The 26,103-nt window shown below is 36.9% G+C and overlaps 1 protein-coding gene and 1 long non-coding RNA gene across 3 annotated transcripts in view; one reads left to right on the top strand and one right to left on the bottom strand.

Moving 5' to 3' along the window:
• The window catches only part of KCNIP4 (potassium voltage-gated channel interacting protein 4), a 1,018,244-nt gene that overhangs the window by 621,358 nt on the left and 370,783 nt on the right, over window positions 1-26,103 (top strand). The gene's annotated exons all lie outside the window — the stretch shown is intronic.
• LOC127542105 (uncharacterized) lies at window positions 12,850-15,351 on the bottom strand. The gene is made up of 2 exons (XR_007948548.1): window positions 13,488-15,351; window positions 12,850-13,283 (listed from the first exon to the last, which is right to left on the bottom strand). It is a non-coding gene; the product is annotated as an uncharacterized LOC127542105 (long non-coding RNA).

Raw genomic sequence — 26,103 nt, 5'->3', positions numbered from 1 at the left:
TCAAAATTAGACCCCGAGCACTGAAGATTGTGCCAATTGATGGTTTCCAGTACAGGAAGCTTCTGTGTTCAGCTAAGTTTGTTCATTAAATGCTAAATAGTAAAGATAACGTTGGGGGCTGGAACTGTGATTTCTGATACATAGAGATCTATTAATGCAGATGAGTACTTTTGTTTGCAACTTTCAGTCCTAGAAAGTCATCTGGATAACTGAGGGTTTAAAGGACTTGTCCGTAGTCACATGGACAACGTGTGTCAGAGATTTGACAAAACCAACCTTTTTTCTTTGGTTGAGAGACTGGCTCTCTCGCCTTTTTGCTACATTGTGGAATGATAAAAATAAGAACTAAACATGTCCTTTGCAAGGGAAAGGACATCACATGATTACCTACAGATGCAGGGAATTCTAGAGTGATGGTGAGTTCCTTCATGTTCAATGTGATAAAATCATAGGACGCAAAACCAGAGTTTCTAAATTCATTCATTCAGTATATAAATACTTATTAAACTCCTACCATGGAAAATGACAACAAAAAAGCCATACTAGGTACTAAAAGAAGATATAAAGACAAATAAAATACTGTAAATGAAATTGCAGTTCAGTAGTTTACTTTTTAAGCATAAACACACAATAATAATTAGGATGTTAATACTCGACATGCTTCATGTCCTCCAAGTCCCCAATGGTTTTAAATTTCTGTGCATCTCTCTAACCAATTCCTGGCAGTTGATGGAAAGGGGAAAATTTGGAAAAATAAATCCACAGCTATTGGAAAAAATGGTACCTAGATGGCCAGCATTCTGCTAGGTGAAAAAGAAATGCACAAGGAAGACAGGGTGCTGGGAAAGCAGGCGAGAACATGTGGCTTAGTCCCTGGCTCCAAAAAAAGGGTTGGGTGCAAATCTCACTGCTGATATGTATTGTTTATATCACTTGGGGAAATCACAACTTCCATGGGCTTGTTCTGGGATTGTTCTGAACTGTCTGTGAAGCTGCTTCCAACCCTAAGTTGGAGTTAAGTGCTTCCCAGTCTTTGAGAGTGTGCATCTAAGTAATGAAATAACAGTAAATATTAAATTATATGATGTAGACTTTCAGTACTTGAGTTCAGAAATACAGTAAATTAGATATAATGTTCAAAATTAGAGTAGATAAGTGAGAAATAGGACATTTAGAGAAGATTTGATGGGAAGGATATTGAAATAGTTCTCAAAGAGAATGGATAGGATATGGGAATGCAGAGTAGAGAAAACATGATTTTCAAGGTAGAAGAAACAGCAAAAGCACTCAAATGTCAAATATATTGGCGATCATTAAAACAAAATGACGAGATAATTTGATTTTTCACTTTATCTTGGTTTGTCTTGCTAAACTGGGAGCTGGAAAGTGGTTGGGATAGAATCAATTTTCATCAAGTTTCCAGGAGTTTCCATGGTATTGGAAGAATCTGATACTTAGAAAAGCAAAACAGAGAAAATGTTTTCATTTGTATATTAGGGGAAGATGATTTCTTTACACTTCGTATAACACATTTTTGTAATTCGTGATTTTGATTGTCATTCTGTTGCTCACGATCTGTTCCCAAATAAAATGTGTACTGCTTAGCCTGGCATTCAAGACCCTTCATAATATGGTTTTGTTTTATCTCTTCAGTAATAATTCAGTGGCCACTTTTGTGTTCTCTACATTCCAGTCAAATTGGATCTCCATCGCTGTTTTCCAATCATTGTTTGCCAAATGTAATTCAATATTTTATCCTGCTTTCTCTAGACTTCAAGTCTTTATACTTTCTGTCTCCCTATGTAGGCTGTCCATCCCTCCCATCTTCCCCTGCTCATTTAAGATCCAGCTTCAGTACCACCTTTTCCATGCAGACTCTCATGATTTGCTCATTGCAAATAATCTCTCCTTCTTTAGAATTCTCATACATTCAGTTTGGACTTTTCCTATAGGTTTATACTAAAGATTAAATGACAGTCACTTATATTCATACCTGTATGGGATTAAGGTCAGAAACTAGGTTTTGGTATTTGGTAATCTCCCTCGAGTCTATGATATGTTGTACTTAACTATATATTCAACACTTAACACATAGTAGGCCCTTTATAGACATTTGCTAAATTAAAATAAAGAGAAAATGAGAACTGAAAATGATCATTTCATTTTATCTAGCTTAACCCAAGGATTAGTCTGGACAGCCTGGGGTACACAGCAAGTCAGATTCACTGGAGTAATATTTTCCTTAATGCACCTACTCTGTCCTTTCTGCCTTGCTTCCTTTCCAATTCAGCACTTCCATTACTGCTTTTATGCCCTAGAGCCTTGGTGCTAGAAGCACAGTGAGCTACAGGAGACATTCAGCTTAAGAAAGAAGCTACCTAAATGTGGCCTTGTCCATGAGCACAACCAGAAGCATTCTCTGCAAACCTGGGATTAGTCAGTCCTCTCTGTAAGGTCTGCTCATACACTTGCTGACTCTTTCTAACTTCCACAATATGAATATATTTCCTGCACTTTTGTGCATTTCTGGCCTCTTTCTCTTTTAATTGAATCATTGCCCTTATGTGGCCTTCATAAAAATTGAAGAAGAACTTGAACCTTGTAGCCCAAAACTTAAACCAGATGTAAGAAGCTATTTTTTTTCTAGCTGAGGAAAAAAAACCCACAAAATATCATAATATAAGCTCACTTTCTGATATATGCTTTCTTTTTAAAAAGTTGGTTTTGAAAATCCATATTAAGGTTCCTTTGGTTTTAATTGAATGAGCTTCTCTATTAAACATAGATGGTTTATTTCTTTATTTTAATACTGGTGAACCCTGATTGTGAGATTCATCAGAATATGAATGAAGGCTGTCTTGGGCTCCTAGTGGCAATCCTAATATTGCCCTGATACAAGCAAAGGATAAAAGGATGATTTCAGCTACTAAATGCAGGGCAAGGCAAGGTGCTGATAATTCTGGTATTGGTTCCTTATGCGAGTTTTGTTTCCGTTGGTGAGTATGGACGTCGTTTCTCGCTCATGAAGATGCCCTCAAAATAATGATGGTGGACCCATCTGAAAGGGAACACTTCCCAGATTTGAGAAAATCAAAGCCAGTTCTCTTTTCTCCTTTCCCTTGGCCCAGAATTTTTATAGCTCCATAAATCTGCCAGGCACATTTATGACTGACATAAAGAAAAGTTTGGTCATTAGTCCTCAGAAGGACAGAGCCTGCTCATTAGAAGCCTTTCCTAGTTCTCACTAGAGTTTTAAATCAGTTCCAAACTCGAGGGATTTCCTTCTTGAAACACTTTCTACTTTCTGCCTTCTCCCTTCAAGCTACTGACTAATAACACAAACCCAATCTGGTTAGTGGTAAAGTGGGAGGCAGGAAGACCTGAATTCAACTCTCAGACATTTACTAGTAAATTTTCTTCACCCATTTTTTCCTCAGTTTCCTCATCTGTAAAATGTGGATTAACAATGACACTAATCTCAGAGTTTTGTTGGTAGGATTAAATCAAATCATGTTCACAATGTTTTGTAAACCTTGAACTACACAAAACCTATTTTATTGTTTACATATTGTTATATGTAACATTACATGAATTATTAATACATGTAATGTATAGTATACATATAATATATATAATTATTAATACATTTTATTGGTATTAATATTATTGTGGCAGCTAAATGACCCATAGTGCATAGAGTATCAGACCAGAAGGCAGGAAGTTGAATCTTCCTAGTTCAAATTTACCTCAGACACTTACTACCTGTGTGACCCTTGGCAAGTCACTTCCCTGTTTACCTCAGATTCCTCATCTGTAAAATGAGCTGGAGAAGGAAATGGCAAAATAGTTGGTATCTTTGCCAAGAAAACCCCAAATAGAGTCACAAAGACTAGACATGACTGATTGATAAAACAACAACATAATTACCTGAAAAGGTTGGACTTTATGATCCACAAGATATCATCCTTAACATCCTAGAATGCTCTCACTAGTATAACTGATGATAACCTTCTAAAGAGTGTTTCTCTGTGTTCTTGTGCTATGGTTGGTCCAGGGCCCTTGGTCATACTGAAACCTGATGTTCAGCAGATTTTATATCCTTAGGGATTTGAAAAAGCATCCCATGAACTTATTCAGTGATGGACAAGTTCTGAATTGAGTAGAGTTGGCAGGCAAGGAAGGAATGAACGTGAAAAGATGCAGTTTCCAAATAACTGAACAAACTGAGGTTAATTTTTACAAGATACCAAACATTTCTACCAGCCAACTAATCTGTTTAAAATCACTTTCTTTGCTTTCAAAGACACTAAAACATATACACATCCCTTTATTAATAACCTACTGTCATCTATAACTTCCCTTCCCACTCGCTATTAAATCATCAGTGTGACATTTTCCTAAAGCCATGCACCTGAGAGTTTTCAAAAGCTCAGTGTGAGGAAAGTTCAGAGAAAAATCCCTTTCAGTTGCCTGAATATTTCACAGACTAAAGATTGTCCTGTATATTTACTAAGAGGCTCTAAACGCTAACTATACATATTAAAAGTAGGAACAATACATAGTGTTTTGTGTGAGAAAATGTGTTCTTAAATCTTAGAAGAATGGCTTTACTTTTAAAGGATTGAATTCAATGCCTTGTAATTGAAATGTTCAACTCGACATGGCAAGGATATAGGGAGTAATTTTGTTAAGCTCCATGGGAAATAGCAAAGAAGCTCACAAGAGAGTCCTAACTCCCATGGCAAGGCAGCGTGGAATCAGTATGGTTTAATAGATGGTGTGCTGAGCTGCAATACTTCCAGCCCGATTTCTGGCACCAGTCCTAGCACAAGGTAATTTATCTCCCTGGACCTCAGCCTCCTTATCTAAAGAGTGAAGCGATGGAGCAGTGACTTAGACAAAGACATAATGGGATGATTATCAAATTTGCAGTTGACAGAAAGCAGAGAAATTGCAAATATACTGAATGACACTCAAGAAATCAAACAGATCTCAACAGGCTAACATATTGAGGCAACTTTGATAAGATGAAATTGAGGAAGTTTGATTTGAAGTAATACATAAATAAAAAAATACATAGTATCACACATGAAGCAGCAATCAATCAAGTAAGAATTTATTAAACACATTATTAAACCCCTCCCAGGATGATATATGGTAGGACACCAGTACTTAGACAATATTATCTCTGAAAAAGATCCGGGTATTATAACAGACCACAAGTTTTTATGAGTTAAGATGGGATGTAGCCATCCAACCAACTTATACAATCTTCTATTATACTAAAAGAAGCATATTGCCATCAGCCTGAAAGGAGATAGCCCATCTGGTCAGATGTCACCTGAAGTATTACAGCTACTTCTGGATATCAGATTTTGGGAAGGCCATCGTGATGCCATGTGGTATCCAAGGCAAACAGGATGGTGGAGGGTCTTGAATCATGGTTTATGGTGGTTGATTGAAGTAACTGGAGAAGAGAGATGTAGGGAGAGATATAATAGTCTTCAAGCAATGAATTGCTAATTTATTAGACACTTTGAAATGGATGTCTCAACCTGAAGCATCTCACCTTGAATATCTTGAAAATAGAACACCTTATCTTTGTTTCTAAAATCACCGTTCTTCCAAATTTCCCTATGATATTAAAGGGAAGCATCATACTTCCAGTCAGACTGGCTTTCAGTGTTAAAAATAGCTTGGCTTTGTTACTCTACCTTACCCCACAATGGCAACATCTCCCCTGTTCTATCTCCACAGCATCTCTCACATTAGCTCCTTTCTGGCAACTCATATCTTTTGGACCTTTGTCACCTCTCCTCAGAACAATCACAATAGCCTTCTAATATGCATCAGTGAATAAGTGATCTCCTTTATCCCAACCTCCACTTAACTGCTAAAGTGATGCTATTAATGTAGAAGTTTGATGAATGGCACTTTTCTGTTCAATAAATGTCATATTTTTTTGACTATAGTGGCTCCTTTTACCTTCACATTCAAATATAAATTATAATATTTGATACTTAAAGCTCTTTACATCCTGCTCCCAACTTATTTTTTTGGGCTTGTTACATATCAGTTCACTATATTATGTATTCCTTTTTATGAACAATTTTATTGAAGATGTTAATCATTTTTAAACACAAAAGAAAACACTAAAATACAGTAACAATGGAGTTTTCCCTTGGCTTATCACAAAGGCAAAGTCTTTTCTCCTTTTGTTCTAGATTTTCTCTTTTCCTTTTTGTACCTAATTTTAAAATCTGCCTAACCTTGTAATTTATTCAATTCATTTTTCTGTTTATGAGATTCCAATTTTGCTGTCAATTAAAAATAATGATTACTTTTACTATTGTAGTATGAGTTTGCAGTGAGACTTTGAGGCCAAAATTATGTCACATATTTTAGAATTTGCTTGTACAATTTAAGAATTTAATAGAATTAAATACACTTTATCAGTTCCTGAAATGTTTTCATATATCTCTCTTCCCCAGAATTTCCCTAAAATAATATGGTATCTTGCACCAGCAGTTAAGGGAGTGATGGTTCTAGAGTCTATATGATGAACTCAGCTAATGTGGTAAAGGTTCGACTAGCCTGATTAAGTATTAATAGAAAAGTATACCTTGAGGCAAGAGAAGCAGAAAAATATATCAGTAAGACAACTAAAACATAAAAGGTCTTCTTTTAAATGTATCCATAACTTAAACAAAAAGCAAAATAAAATCACAGAGATTCCCAAGTTTGACAATAGAGCCAGTTGTCATAATTTTAAGATACAACAATGGGACTGTTGTGCCTCTTCTCTGTAGTTTCCTCTGTGTGTACAGTTATGTTATTTCCATGAAAACAATCCTTAACAATTAAATTTAAACCCAATTCTTGCTTTGTTTAGACTTTTATTTAAGATATTAGTAAGATAATGATTAAGTATGATCTTTGGGAGTTAGTACATTCCTATCTAGTAACCACTGGGATTGTGGTATTGATAAATCAAGAAATTAGTGTTATGAGCTTAAGGACCCAAATCATTGAATGTTCAGGACAAATTATAGCAAAGATTTTATATTTATTGCCTTTTCTTTCTCTAACTGGACTTAAATCAAGGTGAAAAGAATTATTATCTAGTTTGTGCTCAGGCCCTACCTGGCTCACAGTTCATGCAGAGCACCTCTTTCTTGAATTAAGAAACATCATTGTGAGACTTGAGGTGTAATGGTTTGGAAAGTTTCCTTAAGGACACGTGAAACCCAAGACTTTGTAGGGGAGGAAGGAAATTGGAAGCGAGTCGGTCCGGGATAGGGGGTCTGATAGTGCAATCCTAATTCAATTTTTACTGTGCATTCATCTGTACATCGTTTAATTAGTTCTGAATCCGCAGGATTTTTTTTTGGAGGGGGGAAGACCACACTTTGGTTTCATTTATAATGTGCTGCTTTTTTTCTGATGCTGTTTTCCATCTAGCCCAAGGCTGCATGGCCCTGCAAGGGGAGAGCAGAAAATTACCTGGGATGGGTTTCTCAAAGGATATGGTTTTGCTGTATTACAAAGCACCAAGTAGCATAGGGAAGTGCTTGGTTTAAGGGGGGTGCTCCAGGATGGTATTTTACATGGAAAGGTTGGGATTGGGGGGAGATGTTTACTTTTTACTCATTGGTTAGACCCTCCCAAGGGGGATGTTTCATTTTTAATGATCAGCCAAATTTTGAGAAAAACAAGTTTCCTGTCTGCTTGGACCCAAGCCCTTTGCGCCTGGGTGTATGGATAACCATGTCCTGTTTACCACAATCCCAGATCCCTGCCCTTGTCCTGCTGGGCAGCAACAGCTTGTTTTTCTTCCCCTGCTCTTCACTAGAAACAGAGGCTTTGCTGGTCCCATTCCACCTCCTCACAAGACTAAGAGCTTTTGGTGCCTCATGTTGCTGCTGCATTCTGGGTCCATCATGTCCCCTTCTCCACCAACAGCTCTTGGGATGAGAGGAGGGGGCATTGGGAGCCCCACGAACTGTGCTGGACAGACTGGAGTCTGGCCCTCTACACCCATTATATATTCAAGCCTAATTGGGCCTTTTTTTATTCCACTCATCCCCATCATCTCTCACATCTGAGCTTTTGGCTTATACCTAGAATTCATGTTTTCAGAATTTTGCTTCTTAGAATTCAAAATTGTCTTCAAAAGTCAATCAAGCACCTCCTTCTACATGAGTCATTTCCTTCCTCCCCATTCTCCCTTTTCTTGTGTGGTGACTTGGACCCGTAATATGACTAGAGTATGCTAAAACCAGTGACAGCCGCTCTGGTTGTTCAGCTTTCAGGGAGAGCATTTCTACTTCAGAAATCAGCAAGCACTACCAATCAGGGCTTGATTGATCGCTTTGTTAATTGTCTAGACTTAAGAGAGTGTTAATGGTGCAGATTAGATTTAAAACTGGGTTTGAATACATTTCCCCATACTCCTAGCACATTTCTGAAGGTGACCTTAGAAAAATCCAGTGGCTTTTCTGCTCCTCAGTTTTCTCATTTAATGAATAAGTTTGAACTACATGATCTCTAAGTTCATTTCCAGCTTTAAAATTATGTGCTTAGGATAAACTGGAGGAAATAGAGGCAGAGAGGTTAATTAGGAGGCTTCTATAGAAATGGGGTCATGAAGAAATAAGTTCATGTACCAGTTCATGAGAACGGAGAGGGAAGGCCTTTGTCATAATCTGTATACTTCTACATTTCATGTTTGAGAAATGCATAAAATTAAAATACTTGACTAGTCAAAATAAGTCTTTCTTCTGAAAAGTTCCCGTCAAATAGTTATTAAAATTCTCAGGAGGAGTATTTTAGGAAAATGTCACATTGGTGATTTAATGTGGAATTAGGCTAGGAATGATGGATGACAGGGATATTAATAAAGGCAAATATATTTCCACTCGGTACAAAAAAAATGTTATCTTAAATAGACTACCTGCCTAAAGATTTTTGCCACAATATAAATGGCTCAGTTTCTCTTGCTATTCTTAGGTTAATTAAAAAAAAATCATTTGAAAACCCCATCCAATTATTTTTCCTTCTCCATTCTGCTTCTCCCTCTCCTTTTTTTCATTTTTCATTTTGCTCTTTACCGTATGTTTACAAATTGTATGTCTAACATATCTTTGAAGCTATGTGATGATTATAATCACAAAATCTCTGATTCTAGCTGAAAGGGATCTCAATATGCATCCTGTCTAATTCATATGCAACAGGAATGCTCATAATAAGTTCCCATAATATGCCTGACAAATGGTTTTCCAGTTCCTACGAGAAAATATCCAATGATAGAGAACCCATTGCTTTTCATGGCTGCTCATTTCTCCCTTTGATAGCTCTAGTTGTAAGGATTTTTTTCTGCCATCAAGCCTTCTTGTCTTCCCCACTTAGTATCCTTTTCTTCCAGTTCTTTCCTCTGCTACTATCTGTCTATCTATCTATTTATCTACATATATATAATGTATATGTATATTTGTATGTATGTATATGTATATTTTATGTATGTGTGTGTTATATATATATATATATATATTCCCATCTATAGGACATCCCCACAGATGTCTGAACACAGATAACACATTCTCATCAAGTCTTCTTTTTTCCAGGTCACATATCCTCCTTTTCTTCCACTGATGCTTAAGCAATGGGGGCTATAGACTTGGGAGACAAAACTGAGAGAGAAAGTGTCCTACTATAAAACATGTCTAATGTTCAAAACACAAATAAATGAGGCGCTTCATATCATAAAGAAAAGAACATTTAATGAATTTATTACAGTGTGAGTTATTTCATTTCTTTTAAATAATAAATAATTTACCCTTTAAAAATATAAGACCAAAAAATGCAGCAGCTAAAAAAGGTTGGGGGCAGTAGAATTCTACAAGAATATCACAAGAATAAATGATCACCATTTCCTTAGTGGTGAGAAAATAGGGCTGTGGTGATTATACTGAGATCCTATAGTTGATTGCCAACAGAGGCAAGACTAGAATTCAGGCCTTCTAATGCTGGATCTAGAGCTCTTTGCACTGCTCTGCAAATGATTGCAAGCCAGAATGAAAAAAGGATTTATAAAGTACATATGTGTAAGTGGACTTGCAGATATTTGGCCACAGACGCCTAATTATTGTTTTCTTCTGAAACTCAGGACCATTAGCAAGCAGCAGCTCTCAGCAACGATATATTTTCAACAATTAAAAAAGCTCTGGGACAATAGTGGCTGTGATGCTAGGGAAGGGTCACAGCCGCTTAGTATGACTAATTTGAGCTTAAACCTTTTCGCTACAGTAATGCCCAGAAATAATTCATTACACGGGCATTACGTCAAAGAAGTAAGTGCTAAACAAATATTCAGACTGGCATTTTAAACTATTTCAGCCAAACAGATCAAAGGTTCTCTCCATCCCTTGCTTTATATCAAGATGAACCTGTTCAGTACCTGTCATAGGGCGAAGCTTATCTAAACTCCACAGGAAGCAAAGGTTATCTTTCACCCAATAAAAAAGGGCACATAAATGTTAACATTTAATTAAAGGCACAGGAAAAGGAAAGGGACAAGTACAGGGCAGCAGCAGGAAGAATGGAGTTTTAGTGAGTAAAGAGACATGTTTCCCCACAAAGTGATAAGATCTATCTTTGTTAAAGGAGCAGCTTACTTCATATCCAACCCACCATCATTTTTTCCTCTAATCCAGAAGGAAATTTTTTATCAAGATTTGACTAAGTAGGATCCAGGGAATATGAGAAAAATACTATTTTAAGAATACTTCTTATTTTGCTTTTCTTATACAACATAAATATGTGTATATGTTATAATTATATATACACCTGTATTTTATAGTGCATGTGTTTATATATGTAAGGGGGTGGTCATAGTATTTTCTTACAATGCTTCAAGGGCACCTAGATAGCACAGACATGAAAAAAGGAAAACTCTTCTTCTTGAGTTCAAATCTTGCTCTAGACTCTTAATTGTATGAATCTAAGCAAGTCACTTCACCCTGCCTGCTTCAATTTCCTTCTCTGTAAAATGAGCCAGAGAAAGAAATGGCCAATTGCTCCAGTCTCTCCACCAAGACCATCACAAAGGATGTCATGGAGAGTTGGACACAACTGAAAAATGACAACTTGAGCTTCATCATGTTATGTGGCCATGTTCTCTCCAAAGCTCTCTCCAAAGTAGCTCCTATCTATCTGTAAAACTTCCAATGTAATATCAATGGCCCTGCCCAAAGAGCCCTGTTTAGCTTATTTCAGAGAGGACCTCCATCAGACTGTTGACCAGACAAACTTTGGGGTTAGAGAAACTCATTCTTAAGGCATGGAGCAGTTGTAGTGGGCACCAGTCATGGAACTTCAGAAATCACAAAAAATACAGCTTTTGTGAAGTGTGTGAAGAATATCATTCTGTCCCAATGCTCCAAGATGTCATCGTTATGGTCATATGTTCAGTTCTCACACTGACGCTTGAACTCCACAGCGTTTGGAAAAGGACTTCATGATTCGCTGTTAACCTAGAACTTAGACCTATTCTCAATTAAGGCTATTTCCTAGGAAAGAATTCAGCAATCTGATGAGTTGGGGGGCAAATAAATAAGAAACTCATATTATAAATTCCTCACTGTATTATAAATACACTGAAGGCATCAACCATGCTTTCTTTATCTTTGTAGATGCTGAATTGGAGGTAGTCCCATAGTGGGCTATTTTAATATATATAGTATAATATATATTACATATAATATATAAATGCAATATATATACATTTATACAATAGACATTATTTGTTGACTGACCTAGTTTTCATCTTGGCTATATTGTGTATACATACTGTCTCCTTCAGTAGACTTTAGCTTGAGGACAATATTCTATAGCAGATTTTTCTGGGGAGCAACAGGATCTCAGGATTGGAAAGAATATATTTGAGATCATCTCCTCCCATCTGTATTAAAATGAATCCCTTCTACACCATTCTTGGAGGCTGGTATCTACCCTTTTTTTGAATGATGACGGTCCACCATTTTGGATATGGATGAAGCACATTAAGGATACATAGTTGATATTTATTTTGGAGTCAGTGTTATAAATCCAGACTTTGTCACTTAATACATTTATGATCCTGATTAAAAACCACAACCAGTTTGATTTCTGTTCCTTTTCTATAAAGATGCCCCAAGCACCGTGATTATGATATTTGTTCTTTAGTAATTTTGGTCATGGCCTCATTTGGCTTTTTCTTGGCAAAGATGCTGGAGTGTTGTGCTTTACCATTTCCTTCTCCAGCTCATTTTAAAGGTGAAGAAATCAGCAACCTGTTAAATAATTTGCCCAGGGATAGATGGCTAGTAACTGAACTCAGGGCAGATCTGAACTCAGGAAAATTAGTCTTCCTGATTCTAGATCCAGCATTCTTTCCACTGTGTTGTCTGACCTTATTTCTGCCATCATTCTAGTGCATTATTAAGTTCAGTACCCAGGTGTGATCTTCCAGACCAATAGTGTTTTCTGCTTTATTCAGGGAATTCTCATTGAGCAGGCATAGAAGGCAGTGCAGGATTAACTTGGTGCTATTAGGTGTTATTGAAATACAAGAACGAATGGACCCTGGCTTTAAATCTTGTCAGTGAGACAAACTGTCTGCACATAAATAATCATATCTCACACTTGTGTAGTACATTACCGATTTCCTGAACATGAAGTTATACTATCTCCCAGGATTACCAGCCCTTTGTGAGGTCAGGGGCAGATATTGTCCCCAGTCAAAGATCAGGATTATGAGATTCAGGGAAAAAGTGACTTTACCTACTTCACACAACTTGTAAATGGAAGCAATTAGAGTAGAAGTCCAGACCTTTTGGCTCTTTTTAATAAGCTCAGTGGAATAGAAACAAGTACATGAATATACAAAAGCCGAATATCTGAGTGTCACAAAAGTGCAGGATGAGAATGGGAATGACATGAATCAGAAAAGGTTTACTGCAGTAGGATTGCTTTGAAGGAGATCTTCATTGATCTTGATGTATACGACTTGACTGAATGGAACCATGAAGTCATTTAGTTGAAGGTAGCAATATGAGAAAGGAGATGGGTTTGACAAAGGTATATGGGGAGATGTAAAAGGTTTCCTGGTTAGCCCAGAAGGGTGTTTGTAGAACATAATGGGTTTGGAGGGTTAGAATGTGGCCCGCTGATATAGAGTCTTGATTTTTGCTCTGAGGAATAGATGATCAATCTCCTGCTTTGATAAAAGTGATGTGATTCAACTTCTGAAAGGAAACAAAAACATTTCCTAATAAAAGAAGACATTATTGTAAATGAATAGTGAATAATTTCATGGGGTTATAAAACTATATAATTAATGGCAATTCTGAAATACTGGGAAACTTGGCAAGCACTACTCCTGATTCATTCCCTTACATGTGATACATTTTCATCCTTTATTTTTTGTTTCTCATTCTACTGTTACCTACCTAGTCATCCTTCTCACTGAAGTGTTCTCAAATCCTTCTGACCTCTGGTCCTCAAAGATAAACAGATTTCAATTTCCACAGTGCTTCGTCAGGACCTTCAGCCTAGTACCATATTGGAGGGTAGCAGATGTCAGTAAGACTGTAGCTCCCCTAAAGTTCATTTGGCAAATGTTATTAGAATATTCTTCAGCCTCAATTAACTCTTTATGGCACCTGTTGTTGTAGAAAGGCAAAATGAAAGAATTCTTTAAATGAATGTACCTATTGCTGGCCAGAATTACAAATCCATTCTTTACATCACATTAAAATCTTGCGTTTGTTTTCTTTAGTATTTTTTCTCTAGTCTTATTCCTTTTGGCTGATGCATCATCGTTGTGGACACTAGAAATAAAAGACATAAGATGATATTAATTGGGCCTTTCAATCCAGATTCTAATTTAAAAAACAAACAAACAAAAAGCATTACAGAGATATTCTTTTTTTTCAGAAACATAAATCGCCTGACTGTTTCAATACTTCAGGATACTTACATATTGCCTTTTCTCCTAGTACCGGTGGCCCCTTTCCAATGTGACTGAAGATAAAAATGAAATTAATTTTATAAGGAGGTCTATCTAAGTTAGGGTCCAAGGAAGCAATATATTTTGTGTAAATTTATTGTCTGTGATCAAAAAAAAAAAAACTTTTTTGTCAGTGGGCAGATTGCGAAATAAACCTAAAATTAGTATGGAGTCATGATATAATCAGTTGCTTGATTTCTACCCAAAGGAGTTCCCAGAGTGATTAATATGTGTATGGTATCTCCTTGTTGACAACTAGTTGGCAAGCAATCTCTAAAGATCCATTTGCCTTGTTATTTCTAAATATCATGGAGGAGTTTTGATCTCTTTGGAGTTGATCCTCCCATCAGTGATGCCGTAACATTCCATTTAAATCTTCTCAGCTTAAAAATCCTTTTACAGAGGATATATAGTCAATATTTTTCCAGGTGACTCAGTGGAGAGAGTGTTGGAATTGGAGTTAGAAGAAATTCTGTTTTAATCTTAGTTCAGTAGCTGTGTAAAATTAGGCATGTCATTTACTTTCTTCCTCAGTTTCCTTGAATGTAAAATGGAGATGTAACAAAGATGAGAGTGAATTTGTGATTACATCAGTGTGGAGACTCCTTTGAGAGATAAGGATTACATCATTTATACATGGTCTCAACCTAGAAATCCAGGGTGACCTAAGGTTGATCTGTCCCATCCACCTCGGTATAGAAAGATTTAATGGAAATCACTGGTATGGCCACGAGGCCCAGTTTGGGGTTAAACAGGATTGGTTTCATCCCAGTGAGTGGTTTTTAGCAGGGAGCAGTTCTATGCAGTGGGAAAATGCAATCTATGGGAAAGTCTGAGACAGAGAAGGAGGAAGTTACAGGGGAAGCAGAAACATCACTTAATTAGAGAGAGAAAAGAACTACACCCTACAAATAGAGAACATCTGTTTTCAGAGAATATACAGTGTTCTAATGAGGTTGCCTTTAGGGTACAATCCTGGCCCTACCAGGTAAGACTGTTATTTACCATTTAAGTTGATGCTTCCCTGCAGGGGTAATTCCTGCTCTCTGCCAAGTGAAATCCAGAGGGAGTTTTCCCAGGGCAGATGGTTCAGTGGTTTTCGGAAGCTCTGGTTATAGGAGCAGTATTAGAATTCAACATGCTGAAGAATGCCTACCTATCCCTATAACTAAGTTCTCAGAGGATCATTCATGCTTGAAAATGTTCACTTTGGCAACTCGCCTTTTAGATGAGGTAAATAACTAGGACACGAAAATTAATGCACTTCCTAGAATAGTTTCTAATCATGCAATCACTAGGAACATGGGGTTTTTGACTTATCAATGCATCAGCTAATATTTATTGCATACTTGTAGGTTGAATTGAATACAACTAAGGCAGTATCCCCAAGAGTAGGAGCCTTCAAATTTTATGACTGGGTCAAGTGACTTGGCCCAGCAGATTGTAAATATAGATAGATAGATAGATAGATAGATAGATAGAGATAGATATCTCTATCTATATATATATCTATATATATATCTATATCTATATATATATATAGATATATAGATATATATATATATATATATATATATATATATATATAGAGAGAGAGAGAGAGAGAGAGAGAGAGAGAAGGACATCTGAGGAGATCTCTTCTGTCTCTCAATTACATTCTCATCTTCTCTTCATAGAAGAACATTCTCACTATAAATTCAGGGACCATAGAACTTTATAGCTTCTTTAGATGTCCAATTTTTTTTAATGATGATCACTTGGATTTATGGAGTTGGGAGCTGCTGTAGGGGTGACCACACAAAATCCAACACTAAAATATTGAGCATTTGGGAATACACACAACCAGGAGTGAACTAACCCAGATTCAAAATGGAACTGGTCAACATTTTCTAGGCAGGAGACACAAGACCTAAACTTAACAAGAATCAATTTCCAATTCTGCCTCAACTACTAGTTTTGTGACTGTGGGCAAGTCACAGTCTATGTCTGCCTCAGTTTTATGTATATATAATGAGAATTTATTATCATCTATCTCACAGAATTGTTGTGAGGATAAAATAAGATGCTGTTTGCAAAGTGCTTTGTAAAACTCAAAGCACCATATAAATGTGAGCTAGTTAGCAGTGGAGTCAGCAGATAAGAAGTTGTTACATTCCCAGCTTAGGTGACATAAGGAAACCGAGTGTCAAAAATATATACACATGAAGATTCTTTAACTTCAAAAAGCCATTCATTCATTCATTCATTCATTCCTTAGAGTCCCAGTGACAAGTGATAGACATTTAGATAAAGCTGGAAAAGGATTTTAGGGTCATTTTGCAAAGTTTATAAAGACAGTCCTTACCCTCAGGTAATTTGCAAACTTATTAATGAAATAACTCATATGTAGAATTATCTGATGAATAGAATGATGTCATGAATGATATAGATAATTATTGTTCAATAATCAGAGAAAGGCTACCGAATCAGGGAAGGTTTCATACGGCTGGGGGAGTTTCCCTGGCAGAGATACCAAAATGCTTTGCCATTTCCTTCTCCAGCTCACTTTACAGATGAGGAAACTGAGGTGAATAGGGTTAAGTGATTTGTTTAGGGTCACCCAGCTGGTAAGTGTCTGAGGCTGCACTCGAACTCAGGTCTCACTGACTCTACACTACCTGGCTGACCACAATGAAACATAGCCATAGCTTAATAAATACTTATGGCTTACAAGACACAATGCTGGATTCTGGAGTTAAAAAGAAGAAAAATAAAACAGAACCCTTTTGTCAAGAAGTTGACAATGTCATAGGCTGAATAAGTATAATATGAAGTGCCATTCAAACTAGGATGTAATAGAAGTAAAGAATTTCCAGAAAAGCATGATAAGAAATTTGAGAAATGGAGATAATGTTCTTATCTGGAGGGATCAGAAAGACTTTGTGAACACAGAACAACTAGAGGAGGCAGGCGGTGAGCTATAGTGCTCCAATTTGTAGGAGTGGCTCTCTGCTGGGATATTTAAGAAATAAGAATGATCATTGCTCAGGGAGTTCTGAAGCCTTAGGGTGAATTTGGTGGTTCAGAATGAGGGACAGACTCAAAAAAGCACGTAAGGATGCTCAGAATGAGCATTGTCTGAGCCTCCACAGGAGATTTGGTTTTGTTTAAAAATAGTATTTTTCCAATTACACAGAAAAACAAACTGTAATATTCACTTTTTAAAAGTTTTGAGTTCCAAATTGTGTCCCTCCCTCTTCCTAAGATGGTGGGGAATTTTAGGTGCTATATATGTGCGATCAGGCAAAACATTTCTGCATTACTGATATTGCAAAAGAAGTAAGAGAACAAAAGAAAAAAAACACAAATAAAGTGAAAATAGTGTACTTCAAAGTGCATTTGAACTCTATCAGTACTATCAGTACTTTTTCGGAAGGAGATGACATCTTTTTCATGACTCTTTTTTTTGAAGTGCCTTGAATCACCATAGCTAAGTCTTTCACCGTTGAGCACAATGTTGCTATTGTTGTATACAATGTTCTTCTGGTTCTGCTTCCTTCACTCCGTATAAATTCATGTAAGTCTTTCCAGGCTTTTCTGAACTCTGCCTGCTCATCATTTCTTATAGCCCAGTACTATCCCATTACATTCACAGACCTTGACTTGATCAATCATTCCCCGGATGATGAGCATCTTTTTAATTTCCAATTCTTCGCCACCACAAAAAGAGCTGCTATAAATATTTTTGTACAAGTGGGTTCTTTTCATTTTTGTTTAATCTCTTTGAGATACAGACTTCATAGTGATATTGCTGGATCAAAAGGCGTGTTCGGTTTGATTGCCCTTTAGGTATAGTTCCAAAGTGATGAGGAAATCTTTGAATTTTTCCTCCAGTAGAATGACCCCTAAGCTTAATTCACCCCTGAGAAGAAGGATCTTTTGAGTGTTCTTCTTCCAGGAGTCTGTTAAGTTATGGATGCACTTTGTAGTTTTCCCATTGGAAAAGAACTGCTTTATTAGGAAGAATGAGTCTATGATAGTAAGGCTTCCGAGATAAATGCCCTCTGCTGCAATATCTGATGCTGGATCTTTATAATCTCTATTATCCTAAGGGTTTTTAAGATCTGTAGATAAAGCATTCATTGAGAGGGTACCACAAACTAAATCTTGAAGTAATGGGAGGATTTTAAGACAGATATGTAGAAAGAATATACTCCAAACATGAGCGACAGCTTACATGAATGTAGAAAAGCAGGAACCCATGGGATAAGGTCACAGCACAGATAGCAGTCTGGTTTAGCAGGAATAAAGAATCCATGAACAGGAGGACAATCAAATAAGACTAAGAATGTCAGTCATGCTCAGATTGTGAAAAACCTTAAATGCCAGGTTAAGGAGTTTGTGCTTTTTCTTTTTTTCAGCAGGTGTCAGAGGGTTACTGAAGGCTTTTGATTAGGGGAGTGCCATGGTAAAAACCACATGGGTAGGACTTCTGGCAGCAGTGTGTGTGAGAGATTGGATAAAGAAAACAAACAAACAAAAAAAAAGTACTTTGAAGGCTGTTGTAATAATGAAAATTAATGAGGGCTAGAGCTGGTCGCTGACCCTAGGAATGGAGAGAAGACATAGCAAAGATAGTGTGGAGGTAGAATCTACTGGATCTGGTAGTTACATGAAGGGAGAGATGAGGGGGAAAATAAGACAAAAGATGACTCAGAGATTTCAAATCAAAGCATATCCCTCAGGAGACTTATCTATTCCCATGGTTTCAAATAGACATCTAGATGGCCTAGAGATCTCTCTCTAGTCTAAATATCTAGTTTTAAGCCCACTTTTCCAGGTATCTTTACTTTTTTGTCATGTCAACATTTTGAACTCAACAAATCCAAAATGGAAGTAATCCTCCTCCCTTCCTTCTCATTCAAGGGTCCTTCCCATTTCCCCAATTTGCCTAATAAGTTTTGACGGCTCCAGCATTTCTCCTTCTGTACCATCTTCGACTTTTCCTTCTCCCCATCCTCAAAGCCAATTATTAGCACTTCCCAAGATTCATCTCAAGTGGCACTACTTCCTTTGTGAAGTCTTCCACATCTACAGCTCTCCATGGAAAACAACTCTCCCAGGAAAAGCCTATTACCTCTGATCATCATGCTGTTAACTAGCCTTGATCGTTAAGACACTGTATCCCCCAGTCTTCTCCCTACTGGAGAGCTCAGTACCAAACTCCTTCCAAAGCCTTCCTTACCAGAGGACAGGAGTCCTCCCAGCTCACTCCACGGTGTACCTGCTGCTTGGATTGGTTTCAGCTCCATGGAACAAGATGCCCTAATCTGATTCCTGTCCTTGCTTCCTTTTGTACATTATCTCCCCGTCTATTAGATTGTAAGCTTTTGCTAAAAATACTAATAATGACAAACTTTTCAAGGACAGGAGATGGCTATTTATTACTTATATCCCCAGTACTTATCATAGTGCCCAGCACCTAGTAGGTGTTTGATTAAGGTACATTAGATTGAATTAGATTGAAAGTGATTTCTCCCTTGTATTTCTCTGCATTTACCAATTCTAGTAAGTCTCCTCCTTGTTGGTACATATCCCTTAAACTTCCTTTAATAGAGCATAAACTTCTAAATAGCAGAGCCTGTTGCTTTTCATCTTTGTTATCGTTGCTACACATCCCAAACTGGATGGAACACACATTAAGTGCCCATTATTTACAGGAGATTTTGTTGGGCACTTTGCCTCTAAGAGTGAATAATGACACAGTTGTTACTTTCAAGAGACTTACAAATCTCTAGGGAAATATAAACACACATAATGAAATATGATACATGGACTTTCTAGACAAAATGCTCCGGAAAAATAAAATGAGGGAGGAAAAGACACATTTAGCTCGAAGGGCCAGGGGAAGTTTTAGAAGGAAGTGACAGCTGAATTGAACCTAGAAAGATGGTGGGGATTGTAATCATAGAGTCCGCACAGATGCACCGAGGTAGAAGGAAAGTAGCTCAGTTTCCCTAAAACAGAGAGTGTATGAAGAAGAATAGAATGACACAGGACTGGAAGGTTAAGTTTGAGGCAGAGTAGGAAGCACCTTCACAGCACCAGCTTTTGTGGCTGGCTGAGGAATGAGAAAGGGACAGATGGAAAAGCTCCTTTTTTTTCCTGATGAAGCAAATGGGGTTAAGTGACTTGCCCGGGGTCACACAGCTAGGAACTATCAAGTGCTGAGACCAGATTTGAACTCAGGTCCTCCTGACTTTAGGGCTGGTGCTCTAACCACTCTACCATCTAGCTGTCCCTGCATTGTAAAATTTAAAAGGTTAAATAAATGTGATCAAATGAGCAATGACGTTCTCTCGAGTTGAAAAATAACAGAACTCTTAAGACTAAGCTGAGGGGACAGCATCACAGTTAAGTATATATCAAATATTCTGAGATTTTGCAGATTTAAAGATATATGTAAAACCAGATTAATGCAAGATCTGAGGTAATTACAGCAAGCACTTGCTCTTAAACTTTCCCACTGCATGTCTGAGAAAACTTTAAAAGAGTAGAGTTGTCTAGAGTTACTGAAATTAATGATTTATTATTACTGAGCAGACAGAACGGGAGAAAAACAAGCAAGTAACACCAGCAAGAAATCTGATGAAATTTAATTAAGCAAAGTGTTTTTTAATCTAACCTTACTGTTTGCAGTGCTTAAAATAGCTCATAGAATTTAGGTTTGTGCCTCTTGGAGCTGCCAGGGCCCTCTATTGTGTAAACAAATAATTGACATCACAAATTCATCATTCATAATTCATCCTGCCCATTTACATAATGGAGGATGAAGAAGGTCAAAGAAACATTTTACTTCTCTGGTTAATTATCAGGAATTATGTTCAGAAACACTGCATGATTTTTTCTTATGTCAAAGGTTGCACTTCATGTAATATTGTAATATTTAGGTCACAAGAAGTCAAGTCTCAGAAGAGCAATCCATCAGCCTTTCACATCTGGGAAACTCTGTAAACTCCTACAAGAGGCTAGATTTTGTGCTAGGCGCTGGGGATACAATTACCAAAAAACTAACATCAAAAGTTGTACATTTTCAAGGGCTTACATGAGATTTTTCTGCCACTCCTTAATATATTTTACCAGCCTTGGGGCTGCCTGATATTTCAAGTTTAAGTGGACCTTATTCAGGACTCTGTCAGCCATCAAGTCAAGCCATTTTTTTTTTACATTTTAGATGGATATTTATGGAATTGAACTTCAATCTTTCCTGTCTCCTGAGTCCAGCAGTGACTCATAAAAGGAAGCTTAAGTATATATAATGAAAGCAATTAAAACAACCAGCAGTTGTCATCTAAAAAATACATTAAAGTAACAAGTTTTTTTTTAAAAGATTAATCATAACTCTTTTCTTGAGGAAAACAAGATGTATTTTTGTATACTTCTCTTGCGAATTTGGCTACACTGATCAAAATGACTCAGACATTGTCCTTTTTTCATAAAGTTTTCACTAATATTTTTCACCGTGGATGCATTTTATGCTCCAAATTATGTACACTATCTACAGTAATTTTATATTATTAGTTCTTCTTATTTTTAAAGAAAGCCTATGCTTAACTTTTGGAGTTTCATAGAGAAAAAAAAGACTAAATGTCTTACCATTGCCATAATTTCTGGTTGGTGTCCTAAAATATTGATGAGGGACTTGCTTTCTTTCTATTAAAGGCAACTGATGCTGAAGATAGGTCAATTAAGAGATCAACAGGTAACACATACCTGTTTTAAAATTTAAAATAAATCCTATAAAAGTATTCAATCTATATAACAAATTAAATAGTTAGAGATTATATTGAGGATAGAGGTGAAAGGAGCCATGAAAAGAGGAGCAAGAGATGAGTTAATATTTTGAAAATCTATGATTTCATCCATGTGGATACTCCTTTTACGAACACATATAGTCACCTGTCCGTACCTCCTCACCCTGTGGTGTTGTGCCCATTTTTTTAAACAAATCATTCACAAATTCAATCCATCCAGCATTTCTTAGGTGACTGCTATGTGTATGACACTGAGCTAGGCACAAAGGACACAAAGAGAGAGTCAAAAAAGTCCTGGTCTTCAAGAAGGGATGCTGCCCGCCATTAGATGGATTATTTCCATTTGATAGGGCTTCTGCCCACAGAGATCCAATGCTAAAGTACTCTTATCTCAAATAATCAGAAAGAAGTGAGATTCCTGTGGTTATTTCAGATACTAGAGTCTAGTTAATCAAGAACTCAGGTCCTTTCTACTCTCAAGTCCAGTAGCCCCGGATGGCAATGGACACTCATACAAAAAGTTGCACTCAGATGGCTTAGCCGCTGAAAACCTGGGCTCACCTGAGCTTGCTTGATAATGATGTGCTAGAAGAAGCTTCAGGAGCCCGACAAACTGCCATTAATTACATGTTGATCTTTGAGTGCTCTTTTCTTGGGATATCACCAATGTCCATCAAGGTTTCCTTTCTCTCTCCATCTGTCAGCCTAGCTTTTCCTTGGAACTTGACAAAGGCAGGTCTTGATCAGCTGGGGGCTGGCAAAGCTCGATCTGATCTCCCTTGAGGCAGCAAAGTTCTGACTGCTTTGACATGATTTCCCTCTAACTAAGGCATAAAAAGGTCTCTCTTAGGTTGGAACCTTTCAGAGTTGATGGATATCCTAAGACCATAAGAATTGCTACTAATTGTGCCCCATAACTAGATCAATTTCCATATGGAAACAAAAGTTGGGGGGGGGAAGAAGGGGGGGAGGAGAGGATCCACCTGAACTAATTGGAAGTATATTCTTGTTGAATGTCCTAGCTAAGCTAAAACTAGATTTAAATCTCTTTAAAATAAGCTGCTTAATGGCTTTTCTTCTTCCCAATATCAAACCTGAATTAAGAGGGGTTTGAGCAGAGGCAGGATCATGCCTAACATACAAAAATAAAAGAAACTTTTTCATGAAGTTCAGAAGACTGCCTCATTCTCTCCTCATTTATCACTTATTGCAAGACAACATTGCAAAAAGCTTCCAGAGCTTTTGAAAGGTCATGGTCATGGGCAAGTGTGTGTGTGTGTGTGTGTGTGTGTGTGTGTGTACACATGTACAGAAATAGAGAAAAAGAGAGAGTAAAGTATTTCCTCAAGGATAACAACCAAAGTTAATATTCCTATTGGGTTTCAGCAATCTAGCCCACACTCAAGGCACGCCTAAGGAGACCTCCATTCTCAGTCGTAATAGCTAAAGAGAAAAGAATAATTCCCAGGGACCATGATCATGGGGTCAACCTCTCAACATTGTATGGGTGATTTCACGTTTTGCCATGACCATATATTGTCCTCTTGACCTTGTCAAATATGTACCATTGGAAATAGATAATTTTAAGCACTATTAGAAAACCTTCACATTACTTTTTCTTAGATATCCATCACTCCTCCTAAACTGATTCCATTTTGTTTTTTTTTTTTCTTCCCTTGGGTCTTAATCTCCTTAACTCTGAGCTGAATACCAAGAGAGTTGCATTTCTTTCCTTATTCTATCACCTCTCAGTTTTTTGGTTGTCATCGTTCCCTTTCCATCATCAATTAAATTGACTGAACTAGCAAAACAAAAACCTTTAAATAAATGGATATATTGAAATTGGCTATATTGCCACTGACCTTTATCGCGAACCTATTAGACGCATACCAGTACACAAGCTTTCTGGTACTACAAGAAAGTTTAAAAACATTCTAAGTGCCCGCTGACAGAATTTGCAACCTTTCCCGATCCATTCCAATCCACTACAGCCTAACAAGCATGTTTTGAGTACTCAGTATAGTACAGATTTGTTACTAAGGCAACAAGAATTTGTCTTGAGTTTAACCGGGTACCTCATTACCTCATCCTAAGCTCCCAAACCAAGCATTGCTCTCAGAGAATTGTAAAAGATGATATCCAAAAAAGAACCTCTCACTCACTCTTGAAAAGTAACGGAGATCGTCCAAAGAGCAATTTAAAATATTGTTAGCTAGACAGAAGCAGGGACTTATGGTCCAAGATGACTAAACATGGAAGCACAAAATAATACAGGAGATGAAACGCTTCGAAGAGATGGCTTGCCATAACAAAAAGAGAACAAGGAGAATAGCAAATCAAGCCTCAAAAAATAAAGTTGACATCATAGAACCATCTCTTTGAATCGTGGCAAGATATACCCCAGATTGGCTTCATTCATCACTTAGCAACACAGAAATAGATCATTGAAAAATCAATGTATTTTAAATGGTTGTTGGTCATGTGAAAACAGCATGGATTTGTTTCATTTGGGAGCCTATTAAATATGAATCCAAGTTTTCTCATTGCTTACTAGCATTACCTCTACCTCTCAGCCAAGTCGCACATCTTTCTGCCATAAAAAATTTGTTTTCATAATGCAGCTGCAGTTTTTATTAATCATCTTGAAATGGCAGCTGATGCTAATAAAACTGTTAAAAAGTTAGGTGGCCCTAGAACACCCAGATAAGCACCTGGTTTACAACATTATTAGGAATCACTGAAAAGTTTAGAGTGTTTTATACATAGTCCATTTGTATATTCATATAACATTTATGAGCACTTTCTCTCTACTATGTAAAATATTATCTATTAAAATAGATACAAGAGTCCAGTTTTTAGTACCTTTAATTTAGAAGGCTCAAGATAAAATACTACTAAAAGAATCATAGTAACAATCATTTCTTTCCCCTCCCAAATCTCTGCTATCACATACGTGAACAATTTTGGCAGAAACTAAACTGATTGCAGGCTAAGAAATGTGTCATTATTTTCTCCACAATACATGTGCCTCCCATCAAATTCCATCTTTGTTCAGAATATCCCTTTGCTTGCAGTAAAAGATTCCCTATAGGGATGTTTGGCTTCTCTCTCTAATAAATGACAAAGAAATAGAATTCATGCAGGGATCACTTGGAAAGAAAAACTAGGAGATTGAATTTCTATGCAATGTTATTATTCTTGAAAGCCACTATTCTCTGATCCACTAGGACTTAACTTTTTTTTTTCTCTCTTCTAGCCAGGGAAGGATTATTGGTGACAAACAGAACCTTTCCTTTTCAAAATATTTACTCTTTAATTCAATGTTTCTTTTAAAAAACCTTTCAGATTCAGAACTTAGTGCTGTAAAGAATGAGAATTAGAGCAGCTGCAGTATTTAAATATAATTACGCTTCTAATTTGCATTGGATTAGAGAGTCTAGAAAGATAGGGAAATATTCATTTCTACTATCACAAGCCATAGAGTTTTCTTGACTGTCTTTTTTTTTTTTCTGACCTAGGGTCAGAAAGTGGGGTCAGTCAGATAGTGGGGAATTTTCTGTAAATAAACTAAGAAAATTTTAAAATAGTATCAAGTATGGAAAGAGTATCTTTAAAAGAATGGAAAACATTGAGAGTTTAAAAGGATTTAGCAATAAAAAGGAGCTCATTTTGGATCAAATTCTGTATTTTTCGAAACCTGGAAAAGGAGGTATAAATTAGATTAGATTCTTTTTTTGGGAGCCCTCTCCAGTCACCTTTGAAAGCAGCAAGATTAAATACTAAATTATATTATGCTTCATGTTTTCTACAGTCTTACGAAGGGAGGGCAAATGTTCATCATTCTGTAAACACCATTAGTTGTCTCATTAGGAGCTCAAGAAGAAAAACCCAGATGTTCTAGTTTCTAAATCACTCTTAACTCTGCATGTAGATCAGTTTTTAGTAAAGTAGCTAAGTCCAGAGAAATGGAGGTTCAGAATGTAAAATAAGTGTTTATTTACGTACAATAGTCACAAATATCTGTATGAAATCTTACTTTTTATTTCAGAGTAACGTGATATTTAGGGATTTCATAGTTATATAGACCATGTTATGAACAGTTCTTTGGGGGGGTTCATATCTTGCTTAATGGCATCTAACCTCTCTGACGCATGTTTGCCCCTCACTTAGTTATTAAATGGGAACTTCTGATATTCATTATGGTGGCAAATGCATATCAGACCCAAGTTGATAGAGGAAAAGGACAGTCCAGAATCAGGAACA

The sequence above is a fragment of the Antechinus flavipes genome, chromosome 6, assembly GCF_016432865.1.
Source record: "Antechinus flavipes isolate AdamAnt ecotype Samford, QLD, Australia chromosome 6, AdamAnt_v2, whole genome shotgun sequence".
NCBI classification, from domain to species: domain Eukaryota; kingdom Metazoa; phylum Chordata; class Mammalia; order Dasyuromorphia; family Dasyuridae; genus Antechinus; species Antechinus flavipes.
Note: the sequence above shows the minus strand (reverse complement) of the source record. Positions and strands in the feature narration are given on the sequence as shown.